This window comes from Actinia tenebrosa, unplaced genomic scaffold (genome assembly GCF_029948245.1).
Source record: "Actinia tenebrosa isolate PJP-AT-01 unplaced genomic scaffold, QUT_ActTen_1.0 PGA_scaffold7__59_contigs__length_16204524, whole genome shotgun sequence".
Taxonomy (NCBI): domain Eukaryota; kingdom Metazoa; phylum Cnidaria; class Anthozoa; order Actiniaria; family Actiniidae; genus Actinia; species Actinia tenebrosa.
This window is the reverse complement of record NW_028292584.1, coordinates 4507713-4522457: the sequence shown is the minus strand read 5'-3', so window position 1 is coordinate 4522457 and position 14745 is coordinate 4507713. Positions and strand designations below refer to the sequence as shown.

The 14745-nt window shown below is 36.0% G+C and overlaps 1 protein-coding gene and 1 long non-coding RNA gene across 4 annotated transcripts in view; one reads left to right on the top strand and one right to left on the bottom strand.

Moving 5' to 3' along the window:
- Positions 1 to 10603: 10603 nt before the first annotated feature.
- Positions 10604 to 14745, bottom strand: part of LOC116308610 (uncharacterized) — a 176160-nt gene continuing 172018 nt past the window's right edge. The window contains exon 2 of the long non-coding RNA XR_016121693.1: positions 10604 to 11282. This is a non-coding gene — a long non-coding RNA (uncharacterized LOC116308610). The remainder of the gene's footprint in view (positions 11283 to 14745) is intronic.
- LOC116308600 (bone morphogenetic protein 1) overlaps positions 14506 to 14745 on the top strand; it is a 53343-nt gene continuing 53103 nt past the window's right edge. For all 3 annotated transcript variants that reach the window (XM_031719060.2, XM_089039884.1, XM_089039882.1), the window contains exon 1: positions 14506 to 14647. The gene's annotated coding sequence lies outside the window, so the exon portion shown is untranslated. The remainder of the gene's footprint in view (positions 14648 to 14745) is intronic.

Below are 14745 nucleotides of genomic sequence, written 5' to 3'. Positions count from 1 at the left end.
TGCTAACTCAATGCAAATTATGAATGACTAAAATGGGATTCAGAAAAGGGGGCTTGCCATGATTTCTGTTTGAATACTTCATTATAACGAATACTTCATTATCTACATATTATATATTCCCATAAAGAAATACTTGGACAAACCTCGAATTTTCTATGGTTTTCTTCGACCTTTCTTCGATCAAAAGGAATTGTAAAAAAGGGGTTTTTAGGATACCCCTTCGAAACCCATTTCAGCCACATCCTAGGATAGGTGTGACAATTTCTCTCAAAAACAAAAAACGTTTTGTTACATTTTCCTACCATTTTCTACGTTGCACTTTTGCGGCCGTAAAAGTTAACGGAAAATACAGGCGTTGTTATTCGTCATTGATTCAATTTATCCCGAAAATAATCTAACGGAATTAAAGCTCTGTTTTGTCTTTGCACGACTAAGCTCGTTGTTGCACTCCAGGGGTCTTGTTGAGAGCATTGACGTCTGTACTGTATGTAGAGGAAGCTGTTGGTTTGTTTATATCCAATATAAGGTAAGGTGTTTAGGGCTTGGAGAAATCTACGTCAAAGGCTTAAGTTTGTTAACGTTAAGTTCCGGTCATTTATGAGTAAATCACTAAGTTTGTTTTCTGTGATTGATGTTGAGATCATTAAAAGCCAAAACACGGAATTAACAGTGTCCGGTAACAGTCTATTTGTGTTGATTCTGTTGATACGATGATTTGTAAGTGTTGCCAAAATACAGAAGCTGTAAGGACAAAGCCGAATAAGGCCATGTTGAACTTGACCGAAAAGTGAAGTCTGTTAGTTTGAGCCAAGTCATGCACGTTCAGTTAATGACTTCAATTGAAAATGATTGCGGAAGAACAGCGTCTCTAAGGGCTCAATATGGAGCATTTTTCATATGAGTGCGAAACGATACGGCAAAGTCGTAGCCATACTGTAGTCCGTACCTTATCTCTATGTAGCCATGACTACGCGTTTTGAATTATACTCAAAGAAAACGAAAGCCATTTCAATGTCACGGTGTGCCGTGCATACCGTGTACGTGTTGTAAGTTACGTCACGGTTTACCACTCATTCAAAAACTGTTCTAAATCTAAAAACTCTGTTACTTAAACCTCTTGTAACTTGGCCTCCCTTCTTGAACAACCAGTTTTATCGACTAAATCCCACTGGTCACTCATGGCAAACAAATCGTTTTTACTTGATTTGAAAGCGCTTTTAAAAACCTTTTATAATCGACCAACCCTCTTGAACGACCAGTTTAAGCGACCACGACAGGGTTTAGAAAATGATTCTACAGATAGTTGTGAACTGAAATCAGGATACTAAACAAAAATCAATATAAACTTTGATTGGAAAACATTATGTGAATGAGAGAAAAAAAAATTTTTTCGCTCCAAGCGGTTGTATCCATCCATGTCCATCGATTATATTTCAACACTGTCGCATTTCCACTTGAGAACAAGTGGATCGAATGAGTTTTGTCTTCAAATATCATTTATGTATATTCCAGATATACACCGTTCCAATATGAACATAAGATACACTAATATATATTTAGATAAGAATTTTAAAAAATATTAGTAAATTAACATTTTAAACATTTCTTTCATCGAGATTCAAGTTATACTTCTGTTCTTTTCGATTTTAAAAATTAAAGTTTGTATACCGTTAAAAAAAAGTTGCAATCTGAGAAGATTTGTGTGGGTCTGTTATTATTTCTTTTTTCTTAAAATTCTTCCACGAAAACGTGTCAACTTGTACCTAATAACGTCCGTAACGACAGGGAACTTTACCGTTATGAATGAAATAAATTCGTGGAAAACTGAAACGAGAGTGCTTCTAGCAATGCATTATGCATGAGCCGCATTACTCGAGTAAAGCAAACGTAATTGGAAGTAGAATATTACCGTGAGAAAATAGTTTTACTGCAAAACACCGGATATCAGTTTTTGTCACTTTGCACCAAATGGAACCAGAAACGTTTTTGGCAAATACAGAAAAATAATCAATTATTAATGTGCGTCTTAAGTATAAATGAAGGAAATGGCGAAGAACCGTTAAAGGAATTATTTCGTTAATGTGCCTATATTTTCCCTGGCCGCGTATTTCTCACTATTGATGGAATTCAATTATCAGCGTGTGCGGATGTGTTAATGTTAAAAGCGAAAATTAAAATCCGCAATCCGCGCACGTGTTACTCAGTGGATGTAAAAGCTGAAAAGAGCTAAATAGATTGATTCTTTTAGCGCCGTAAAAGTATATATAGATCCTTAAATGATGGCAGTGACTGAAGCCCTTTGCAGCAGCGGCATTAACGTGTACCGCGACCGACCACTGCCGGAAAACATCTAAAACGTGTCTGCATGGAAAGAACTGAAAGATAGCTCCCCCGGATTTTGATATCCTTGGCGCTGTCGGTCTTGGCTTTCATTCCAATTTTTAGCTTGACAATATTAAAGTCTATATGGCCATGGACTGAAGGCTAAATGATTGCTTCCGGCGTAGTAGCTGTTTTGAATGAGTTTAAGCCACTGTAGTAGTCATAGCTCTATTGTGCATTGTTGAATTTACCATGCCTTCTTTTTATTTTATTATTATTATTATTAAGCTCAAAATAACTTTTAAGGGAAGTTTGAAATTTTAAGATTTTGCATTGATGCATTTTTTTTTTTTTTTTTTTGCACTTCTAAAGATACAATGCTATCTTATTGACACTTTGACGTTTTACAGAAAACGTTATTTGATTATTTTCCTTACTCTACGAAGCCCAATTTGTAGTCTACTCATTGCATTGACCTATCAGCGAAGCCATGCTCTCAGAATGGACTTAGATCATCCCTAAGTTATCAAGTCAAAGCACTAATGTAATATGTTGACAGTTTCAACATTTTTAGAATTGGAAAAACAAGCTCTTCTAAATTACGACCTAAGTCGCAATATTTGAAAATACATATCATTTTTAATGCCAGATTATACTTTCTCAAAACTTGTGTGGTGCCTTACATCTTGGGATTTTATAAATTTTGCGGTCAATATTTTTATCATCTCAGTGATGGGATAATGCCCGACAGCGTGTCAGGTTGGAAGATCCTGAAAAGGATACTTCTCTTGTTTCTCTTCAGTTCAGGCATCCATTCTTTTTATACTCGATTATTGAAGCAAAGCTAAAACTGTAACACGAATGCAGCAACAAATAACGATTAGCTGAAGGTATAGTTTTTGTTTTTGTTGACAGTCCCGTTTGATTCTGGGCTGACCAAAATACGCACCGAAAGATACAAAAATACAAAGAACAAAAACGATTCAAAGCCGGAAATGAACGGTACGATTCAAAAGGCACTGAAGGGCTAAGGTAGTTAAGCAGACATCGCTTCGAACTCTTGAACTAATCTTGCTTCAAAAACACAAACGTATAAGCCACAATGATGTCAAGATTTGAATAGCTTTAGTAATACAGCTGCAAAGACGACGATGGGTGGGAACGCGGGAATATTTTCAACCAAAAAAAAATAAAAATGAACCATTTGAAATAACAAATCTGATCGAGGGATGGCTGGGTAACGTTGATTGATAAGTGAAGAATGACGTAGAAGCAGTCTAAGTTTAAATTAAGTTACAAAAATAAGACCTACGCTGTCCTTTTCTCAATGTTTCTTGACTCTAATTTTAAGATTTTTGCCATCGCTGCAATGGGCCTTCATGAAAAAGCAGAATCCTGAGCGAAAAAACTTCCACGACGCTTACATGAAGTAGATTTTTTCTGCTTAGTATATATTATTCGGGTTTTAATTTTTTATTCGAATTTAATATAATTATATATACATATATATAGTTTTAGTTTTAGATTTTATAATTAATATCTAGTGATTTTTTTTCTTTTATGCATTAATAGCTTTTTCTAATTCTATATCGTTTTCTTGATAGAATTTTGTTTTCTTTATCAGTCTAGCCATGCATGTATAGCGCTTAAGAATATTTTGATAGGTTGAGCGCTATATAACTTATATATATTATTATAATTATTATTATTATCATTCGCTAGTATCAAATATAACTCGTAAAATATCTTATAGATTTCCCCATTGTCTAAAGAGCCAGATCTCATGTTTTGTTTGGGCCGTCGAAATTTCGACTTTTCGTGAGAGCAATGCCGTAAATACAATACTGACAAACACTCATGTAGTCCTTATCCTGATAATATCATCAATACTCTCTCATAAGACAAGCAATATATATCGAATGCGTTACTTATAATTTCGAGCAAAATCTTGTAAAAACTTGTTTTGATGATGTTATTTTTTCCACAACTTCTAAATTTCATTTCAGTCAATTTTATTTTTTGTTTCAAACTTGTTTTAAATTCTGAAATTTCAGAACGTGTGACTCTTGATGAGACTAGAATGAATCCCACAAAAGTTTCATTAAAAATTAATCAAGTACGAGAAAACGAATGAAGTTGTAAATTGGTCTCAAAATAGGTGAAGATTTACGCATACATTATCAAAATATAAATGATTTTATTTCTTCTTCTCCTTCTTGTTCTTAGTGTTATTTCATTTCAATTTCATTTTATTTTTTTCATGAAATTGTGTAGCTTTGCTCTACTCTTCGGTTCTCAATTCAATACATATGAACTGCCAACAATCTCCTAACAAAGACACGCTAACGTCACTAGTGCCATACCATGATTCCGCTTACTAGATTCCACTTATCATGCGTGAAAAATGAGTCGTTCGCAAACGGAAACGAGTTTCAAAGGATTGATGTCGGAAATGTACGAACAATGTCTTGCCAAACCCCAATAAGGTTTTTTCCCTCTTTTAAAACTCAATTAGAAGCGAGCGGTATGTTTTGAAGACCGCAGTTTGGAAAGCAGGTAATTTGTCAAGCAAGGGAGCGAGTAAGGCTACTAAGCAGACATTCTTAAGGTCTGTCATGCAACGTGTCCCTACCCACGAAAGGGTAACGTTGATTGACAGGCCCTACGTACGTCTGAGGAGACTAGGAAGCGAGAAAACATATATTAAAGGGTCCTGAAAGGGGGTCCTCATCCCATTTCCCTGAGACCATTAATTGACCAAATCCCATATTCCCAGCCTATGTTTTGCTCTCAATTCCATTCCCAGTGCATACAATTCCATTTTCCCAGCCCAAAAGGACCCCATATTATTTTCAGAAAAAGACGGCTTTTCAAGAATGACCTCTTTAGCTTTATAAGCTTTAATTCTCATATCTTTTATAGCTAGGATTTGACAATTGCATGAACTGCTTAAAAACACTATAATTTTCATGTACAACTCTATCACGTTTGCGGCTCTGAGTTGACTGTCTGTCATTCCTGGCGCCATCGATGTATACCCAAGAAATGAAGTAAATCAATATAATACTAAGTAGTTTTTTGTAGCTAGACTAGCAAATAGTCTGCATGTGACAAGGCGTTCAGTTTTCTTTGTTAGCTAAGTTTAATTGCGTTTTTCTGCATGTGACGAAATACCCGTGCATTGACTTTTAACCATCAGCCCAAAGGTTGTTTCAGGGTTCGATCTGTGAGTTAGCCGTGCCCTGGTTTAGATCAGCCCAGAGGTTGTTTCAGGGTTCGATCTGTGAGTTAGCCGTGCCCTGGTTTAGATCAGCCCAGAGGTTGTTTCAGGGTTCGATCTGCGAGTTAGCCGTGCCCTGGTTTAGATCAGCCCAGAGGTTGTTTCAGGGTTCGATCTGTGAGTTAGCCGTGCCCTGGTTTAGATCAAACGTCGACTCTATATATTAAGCTATCGTTTAAACGGAAAAAAGAAAGAAAGAAAGAAAGAAAGAAAGAAAGAAAGAAAGAAAGAGTGAGTAGGTATAAGATTCAGGTCACCCATCCAGGTACTAACCTCCCTCAATCGGGCTTGACTCAGTGGTCTTGGGAAGCCAAAGTTTTTCCCACTGAGCCACGATTCAAAACAATTAGCATAACAATAGCCTTGAAAACAATGCGGCTGATAGACTAGACTTTTTAACATCAATTTTTCAACCGATTCCGTGCGTGGCAGAGATGCAAGGGATTAACCGATATGGTCTGGGGGCCGGCTGGTCTCTCCCCTGATGCTTCGGCTAGAACATTTTCTTGCGTAATTCGTACACCCAAGGGCAGAAGGATTTAATCGCCGTCAGGTCCGAAGTCCATACGACGCCTCAGCTCTGCGGATGTCTCGGGGGTATGGCAAAGTGGAGTCGATTTTTCTTTCTTTTTTTTTTTTATTTAAATTTTCTAATTTTTTAATTAATTATTGTCGGAATTTTAATCAAGATGTGGGATTGATTTTACCCAGATAATATTTTCTTTTCTTTTCTTTTTTTTATGATTTTCTCTTCATTGTCTTCAGAAGACAGACACCCTGACAGTACAGCACCTACCTGGTGATGGAGGCGTCGGCGTATGATTTGTGGCCGGAAACTTTCGGAATTCGGTTAAATGTAAAATAATTTGAAACTGAAGCTTTTGGTCAAAAGACTTCAGGATTAATATCAAGGGAGTAGCGACTTGTAACTCTTGATTTAAAAGAAGAGCCGTGGAATTTGACTTTGTGAATTACCGCACATCAGTTTTGTCGTGTTCAGAACATAGCAGGACCTCAATAATTAACGAACACTTAGAAAGCGGCAAACCTCTGACAACAGGGGCGAATCCAGGGGAGGGGTGCAGGGGGTGCGCACCTCTCCCTTGTTCGAATTTGTGTCCCTACTTCGAATATAACCAATACTGTTTTTTTCCTTTGATTCTAAGGGGTTCACCCCTCCCTGGGTTAACTTCGTGCGCAAGCAGCCCTCCCTGAACAAAATCCTGGATTCGCCCCTGTAACAAGCGATCAACCTCTTGTTAATAACCAGTTATCGAGGTTGGATTTTAAGAAATGGAATTTGAGCATTTTTTCGTATTTACATATTAGTCTCGCATTCAAGAGAGCTTTATAAGTATTCCATGGGTAAAGAGGGTAAGATTTTATCGTGTGGATGGAGGCTAGGGACTAACAAGTCAAGGGTTTGTTATCAAACACACCGTCCCATACAAAACATCCTTATGAAATACTCTATTATATATTTAATGTATTTCTCCTATAGTCTACATTATCAGCTAAAACTTTCCATTCCTACTAATATTGAGGTGCTTTTTCCTCTTCTGATGCTCATTTTCAAATTGACGCAACTGCTTGTAGCCACGTGACATATCCATGCAAAAAACCTATTTTTAGCACTCTTAGTACTTTATTCAAACAAATACATGACAAATACATGTATTAATAATTCTTGAAAAGGTTGGCCTTGAGGCTAGCCCTATATATACAAACGTCGTATATATTCAAGAACGTTGTAGCTCTTCCCATCCCTCTGTGTGTTATTCTAGTTCGAAATTTTCTTCCATGCAGAAATGCTGCTAAAATGTTGAATAGAAAAGGGCTGTATATATTCAAGAACGTTGTAGCTCTTTCCCATCCCTCTGTGGTTATTTTGAAGTTCTCTTCCATACAGAAATGTTGCTAAAATGTTAAATAAAAAGGGTGAATGGAAAAGGAGTATGACCCTTGACAGGTTTGTGTCAGCCATCTTCAAATCCTGAAAAGCCTTCAAAATGTATATTCAGTCATTTCTGTCTTCTTTGATTCAACAAAAGGGCATTAATTTTGATATACATTTAACCATCAAGATTCCTAATGTCAGATGTTATGAATCAGGGTCCCTTGCCGAGATAAATCTTTTAGTGACGATTAATCAACTTGGGTGTTTTGTTCGCTCAAGACAATCAAAAACAAAAACAATCAAAACAAGCAAACAAGAAATATATTTTTAAAATCATTTTTAAAAATGATAAAATAGCCATATGCTGTCATAATCTTGCTCTAGTTATAAAGAACTGCTACAAAAAGAGTTTTTTTTTTTTGTTTCTTGCCTGTTAAATCATTTCGAAGCAGACGACATTTTCCCAGACTAATTAATTTATTGGACGTTTCTGCCTTAATTTTTTATTTGATCTTTTTCTGAAAATTTATGAATGAGAAAACGAAACTGTTGAGTTCCCTGGACTGAGAAATTGTTCCCTTAGGGCAAAAGAGGGGAAAAAAAAAAAAAAAAAAAGGATTCAATCAGCCTCGCGGATGCACAACGGGTATTTAGAGCTTTCGTGTACAAAATCTTGTTCTTTATTCTATCCCCCAAAGCATATTGCCCAAAAATCATGTTACTGCACATTCAAATGGTTTCTGCATTCGAATGGTTTCTGCATTTAAATGGTTTCCATATTCTTATACTATGATTGGATAATGCATGCATAGTTCTCGTGTTCGAGGATCAACCCAGATAGTAAGTCATTTGATTATGACTTCAAGGTACTGATATTGTTACGGACGAGAAAAATTGTTTTCCTTAGCTTCTGGTATAGCGTTAAGTTAATGTTTTGCTATTTATTCTTTTTTTTTTTCCCCGAGAGGAAACCAATTGATAATCAGTACCTCTTCACGAGATTTTCTCCAAGCATTGATATTGTCGCCGATGAGTGCACGCAAAACTTTTATTACACATTTTATTGGATTGTGATTGGTCAATGTGTTGCTTTTGTGCTTTTCGATTGGTCAATAACAAAGCCATTTAACTGTTTCTTCAACATTTTCTCCAAGGGCCTGATATTGTCTAACAGGAAAAGAAATCGCACAAAAATGTTCATTTCTACACTATCTTCATTATAAATTGATGATGTACTGTCTCTCCGTGTCTCTTAATTGGTCTAAAGTCAGCAGAAGCCATTTGGAAGTCAACGCACTGCGCCTGTTTCCTCCAAGGCAATGATATTGGAGAAGATGATCAGAGAGCACAGCACGCAAACTTTATTTTTTCCCCAACTACTGATCATGATATTTACCTATTCAGTAAATTAAACATTTTTTCATGAGTAGATTTTTCCCATCAATATTTTAAAAAGATCTACGGCTGATAAAACGTTTTTGTTTTCCTAACATGCCAAATTTTCTCTTGGCAAAAGAATTTTTATTTCCACAAAAAAATTCAAAAACGTTTTACTCACTATTGGCATTGTTACCTATAAATAAGATTTTTTAGTAAATTCAGTCGTCCTATCTATATTTCCTAAAGCTATATGTTTAAAAAAAAAAAAAAACACTCTTTCCTTCCCCACGCAAAATTATTTTGTCAATTAACTGATTGTTTCCAAAAAAATCCATTCCAACGAACTGACCAGAAAACGCTTATCCTTTATTTAGTGCTTATTTGTCTTGTATCCTTTTTCGAGTTTCCTCCAACCACTTTTCTACAGAGCTCCCACTCATCTGATTTAGTTAATGGGTTATTAATAAATAACGAATTTGAAAAATTGATTGAAGTAGTTTCTTGCAGAGAGTGTGCAGCTGCTTGGTTGTCGTTTGTCTACAACATTAATAAAATACCTTTTTGAAGTAAAATTTTTGATATTTTCACGTGTTTTTGAAAATTAAAATGTTTTCGTTTTTAATGGCATATCGATTGTGCAGTGGCGTTTCTGTAGATTTAAAAAGCACAAGATAGTGCAGAGATGGTCTTAAATTGGTTTATGATGTCAAGATAACTTTGATGTTGAAATTTCCGGAAACATGTGCCTGATAACACGCGCAGTGAGATTGCGCCCAAAATGTGGCCATGCCAACTGCGCGCAAATCTCTATACAGCTATTTCAGAAATCGTTGTCACACCAAAAGCCTCAAGCAACAAGCCAAGACCGCAGAGAACGCCGGTACTTCTAGCTGTAACTAGTTTATTCATGGTGCATTTTCATTTATTGACTTCACAAATTGCTCCAAGCAAGGCTGCTTGAGATGAGAATTAGTGTAGAGCTATAGCCAATTGCATGAATCATGAATAAATCAATTATAATTAAAAGAACCGACGTTCTCTGGAGCCTTGGCTTGTTACTTGAGGCTCTTGGTGCGACAACGATCTTCGAGGTGTATATGACACGACACCAATCGCAAGTCAAGTAAACAATACGTATCAGTGACACATAATGTTATAAGATCATTGGTTATAGTATAGCATGATATAACAAATAGTATAGCATGGTGTAGCTTGATATAGCATGAGTAGCATGGTGTAGCTTGTTATAGCATGGTTAGCATGGTGACGCAAAGTATAGCATGGTGGTGTAGCTCGATATAACATGGGTAGCATGGTGTAGCTTGATATAGCATGGTTAGCATGGTGTAGCAAAGTATAGCATGGTGGTGTAGCTTGATATAACATTGGTAGCATGGTGTAGCTTGATATAGCATGGGTAGCATGGTATAGCTTGTTATAGCATGGTTAGGATGGTGTAGCAAAGTATAGCATGGTGGTGTAGCTTGATATAGCATGGGTAGCATAGTGTAGCTTGATATAGCATGGGTAGCAAGATGTAGCTTGATATAGCATGGTGTAGCATGGCTTATCAAAGTATTGCATGGTGTAGCTTGATATAGCGTGGGTAGCAAGGTGTAGCAAAGTATAGCACTGTGTAGCATTGTGTAGCATGGTGTATCAAGGTATATCATAGAACAGTAAGATAAACTTTGATGACCAACGTCACGTCTGAATAACTTGGATTATTATAATTTGGTTTTTAATTGCGTCTCAGACAGGAACTTATTAAACGTAGTCAAAGACACTCGCAGCTCTCTTAACATCATCTATTTATAAAGAAACTATTTTTTATTTACCAATTCACTTAGCTAACTATACTTCAACAATTAAGCTGTGGATAGCACATAACAACAATCTTTGATGCATGCTGAACATTTAAACTATTAAGAGCTATTAAGTCACAAATGACAAGAGAATTACTAACTCATGTGTTACGTCTTTTATATGCTGTTAGGGCATGAAGGCCAAGTATAGTAAATTTACCAGTTTGGATTATTTTTATATTATTCACATTTTCATTTGTTTCCCTAGAATGTTCTTGCTTTATTTGCTTGAACAGTGTCTTAAACGACATTTTTTTGGTTTTAGAAACGCGGATGTCTACTTGTCGGCTTTGAATAAACACGGCTGTTATCATGCTTCATCAGCTGTAAACCACTTCTTCAGGTTCAATGCACCTCTCACGCGTGTGCAGCAAACGTAAAACTAACCATGTCTTGAGCATCACGTACCGGGACGCGAAGACTAAACATTCCTCACCGAGTTGACTAAACAAACTCAGTTTTAAAAAGGCATTCCAGACCCTTTCAAGACGTATGTTGTGTCTACGTCTTCTCACCTTAAAAATACGTTCAAGGTCACCTAGTGAAAGTAAATATTGATGGTTGTTAATATGAAAAACAACGCAAAGCTGATTCAATAAGGAAGGAGTTTGTTTGATTAAGTAGCACGTAGTACAACGAGGACGCAAAACAATGGCGGGTTCTCACTCGAAAACTAGCAAGGATAGAATTAAAACTAAAAATGAGAAAATGGCAAACTCGATTCAAAATAATCCCAGATAAGGTTACATATAAAATATTGACTTTCCATATCTTTGAGACGAAAATAAGTTTCGTGTCTTGCAAAAACAGGTTTATTTTTTCTAATGTTTAGTATTCAAAGTTTTGTTCGATTACGAGCGTCCGTAGTTTTGTTTAGGAAATCGCACAATCTTCTTCACGAGTGATGTTTTGGAAGTTTTCAAAATTGTACGAGGTTTTTGGCGAATCCAATGTGAGAATTTTCAAAACATCACGAGTCACATCTATCAATTCCGAATTGTATCGTATTGTTTTTACTTCTTTGGCGCAAAAATAAGTTGCCTGTCTGGCAAAAACGCGTTCATTTTTTTAATCATTTTGGCTTACAAAGCTTTGAATTGCTCGATTACGAGTGTCCTGTTTGTTTCCGTAAAATGCTTAGTGACGTCGAAAGACCTTCATTCACCTGTGTGGTGACACGTGCATCATATCCTCTTTGTTACCAGTGAACTCAATTATGACTAACATACGTTATAGCAGCGTTATAGCTAGATAAACAATCATTCTTTCTTCATTCTAGTCATTTCACCGAGAGGAAAACAGTAACGCGAAACGTAGATACCCTTGATACTGCATGCAATCTGCGTCAATTGAAACTCAAACTTGCTAAGACACTCAATCAGAATTCCCTGCAAGGTGCGCAGTGGAAGACTAACCATGTTTGTATCATATCGTATCTTGTCATGTATGCTATAGTCGCGCCTAAATGAGAATATAGTCTCAACCAAGACAATCAAAATCAAACAAATACGAAAAATATTGTTGTCAAGTCAGGAAAAATAATAGTTTGTTCCAGCGTTTAATATTTTGCGAGCAGTGACGACTTAAATATGGGCAATTTTCAATTGATAATAAATTCAAGTTTAGTGATAACGGTGGTCCAGGATGTATGCGCTGTAAAAAAATCATTTTGATGAATTTCGAGAAAATAAAGTCATTTTCATTACTTACTAGTAATTACCTTTCTATGGTAAAAGTTTGAGGGAAAACTATTTTCTGACCCGAAATGCAGTGGCCCGCTTTTACAGAGACTGCCTCTTAAAAGTATCCATTTTTTCAAATAATAGATTTTAATGGCATCCTCTTTCTCAAATGTCCGCATTTAAGACTACTCTTTTTTTTCAAATGACCGTATTTAAGAGTATCCTTTTTTTTGAAATGACCGTATATAAGATATCCTCTTTACAAATGACCGTATTTAAGAGTATCCTTTTTACAAATGACCGTATTTAAGAGTATCCTTTTTTTAAATGACCGTATTTAAGAGTATCCTTTTTTTTTTAATGACCGTATTTAAGAGTATCCTCTTTACAAATGACCGTATTTAAGAGTATCCTTTTTACAAATGACCGTATTTAAGAGTATCCTTTTTTCAAATGACCGTATTTAAGAGTATCCTCTTTACAAATGACCCGTATTTAAGAGTATCCTTTTTTCAAATGACCGTATTTAAGAGTATCCTTTTTACAAATGACCGTATTTAAGAGTATCCTTTTTTTAAATGACCGTATTTAAGAGTATCCTTTTTTTAAATGACCGTATTTAAGAGTATCCTTTTTACAAATGACCGTATTTAAGAGTATCCTTTTTACAAATGACCGTATTTAAGAGTATCCTCTTTACAAATGACCGTATTTAAGAGTATCCTTTTTTCATATGACCGTATTTAAGAGTATCCTTTTTACAAAATGACCGTATTTAAGAGTATAGTATTCTCGGCTTTGAATTTGTGACAGAACGCCTACCAGACAGACAGTGAGTGCGTGTCTTTCCTTTAAACGGTTTTCGATTAGAAATCCATCTCCATCAGCCTCAGTTTCATGTACGATTGCTTCATGACACAACAAAATGGAAGGATAAAGAATAACAGGCTTGGTTTGTTGTGAAATGGTGTGTTTTTGAGAAAAAGACTACATCGCGGGCGTAGAGTGTATCTCACGGCCCCCTCACAGACCAAATTACATACATTTACTGTATTTTATGAGGTCCATCTCCGCCCGGGATATAGTCTTCCCCATTTGTATCTTGCCTTTACGTTGAAATTGTTTTGGAAGCCAATTTTTTTGAATTTCTGCCCCTAGCATGAAGAAGTTATAGAAAGTAGATCCTGTCTAACCGTGAAAATATCAATGTACAGATTAATTTAGTCCTGGCCTCGCTTTTTCTTCCCCTCGCAATTAAACGAACTGAAAATTTGTTTTCCCAGCGCCCAACTTTCCAGTTAGAATTAATTAAACTGAGTTCGGGCACATACTTGTTGACATGCCGTGATCTTAAAAGTGATCTTAACGAAAATAACCTGGCTTTACGGGGACTTTGAGATTCGACAAGAGCGCCGTAAAGAAAGGGCATAACAAAATATTCGGATTTTCCATACTAGTTATAGAAATCGTGCTTGTATAGTCCTTAGAATAGATCAATGTCACAGCGCAGTTGAAAAGAGAGATCGCGTTGGGTTTTAAAAATGCTAGGTGTGATTTTGTGGAGGGAGGACAATCTTATATTCTGCTATAATTAACGTACTTCGTTTGGGGGAGGGGAAGGTGTGTTGTAAAGGCGTACACTAGGCTCGGGGGTTCATACATTTGATGCTCATAAAAAAAATATTTTTTTTACGACAAAAGCAAAACAAATTACACCATTGATACCGATTTTACTTGCTCTCTCAGACTATGGTAGGTTTTACCTAAAAATCCAAAATTGTGGAATATCCAAACCTGGATTAACCCCCTTGGATTGGACTTTCCTTAGGTGGAGTGTGAGAATCGAGATTTTTTTTTTTAGTATTTTAAGTTAAAATCGATGTTAAATGTCTAACGTACCTCGAAACAAGTTGCTTCGGCGCAGTAGTTATTAGAAATTAAGAATAAAATATGGCTTTTATATGAAGGAAAAGGTTAAGGCTATTCTGTGACAATCTGTGTTTTTGTTACACTTATTTAATCATCTCGTTTCATTTTTATCCAACAGAGAATGAATAAAGACGTTCGAAGATACCTTACTTGTGTTTATGGCAGATAACAAGTTAAGAACAGAAAATAGAGCGGAATACAGTTACCATCATGCCGCAAAGTTGTTATCCAAAGGGATGGATATTCTGTACAGTATCCCTGTATCAATACTATTCAAGTGAAAACAGAAAAGGTGAGTTGTGATATTTATTTGTTTTCAAAAATATATGAGTATGTATGTGTTTATTAGTTGACTATTCAAAAGTTTGGACTGCCTGTGGTGTGATAACT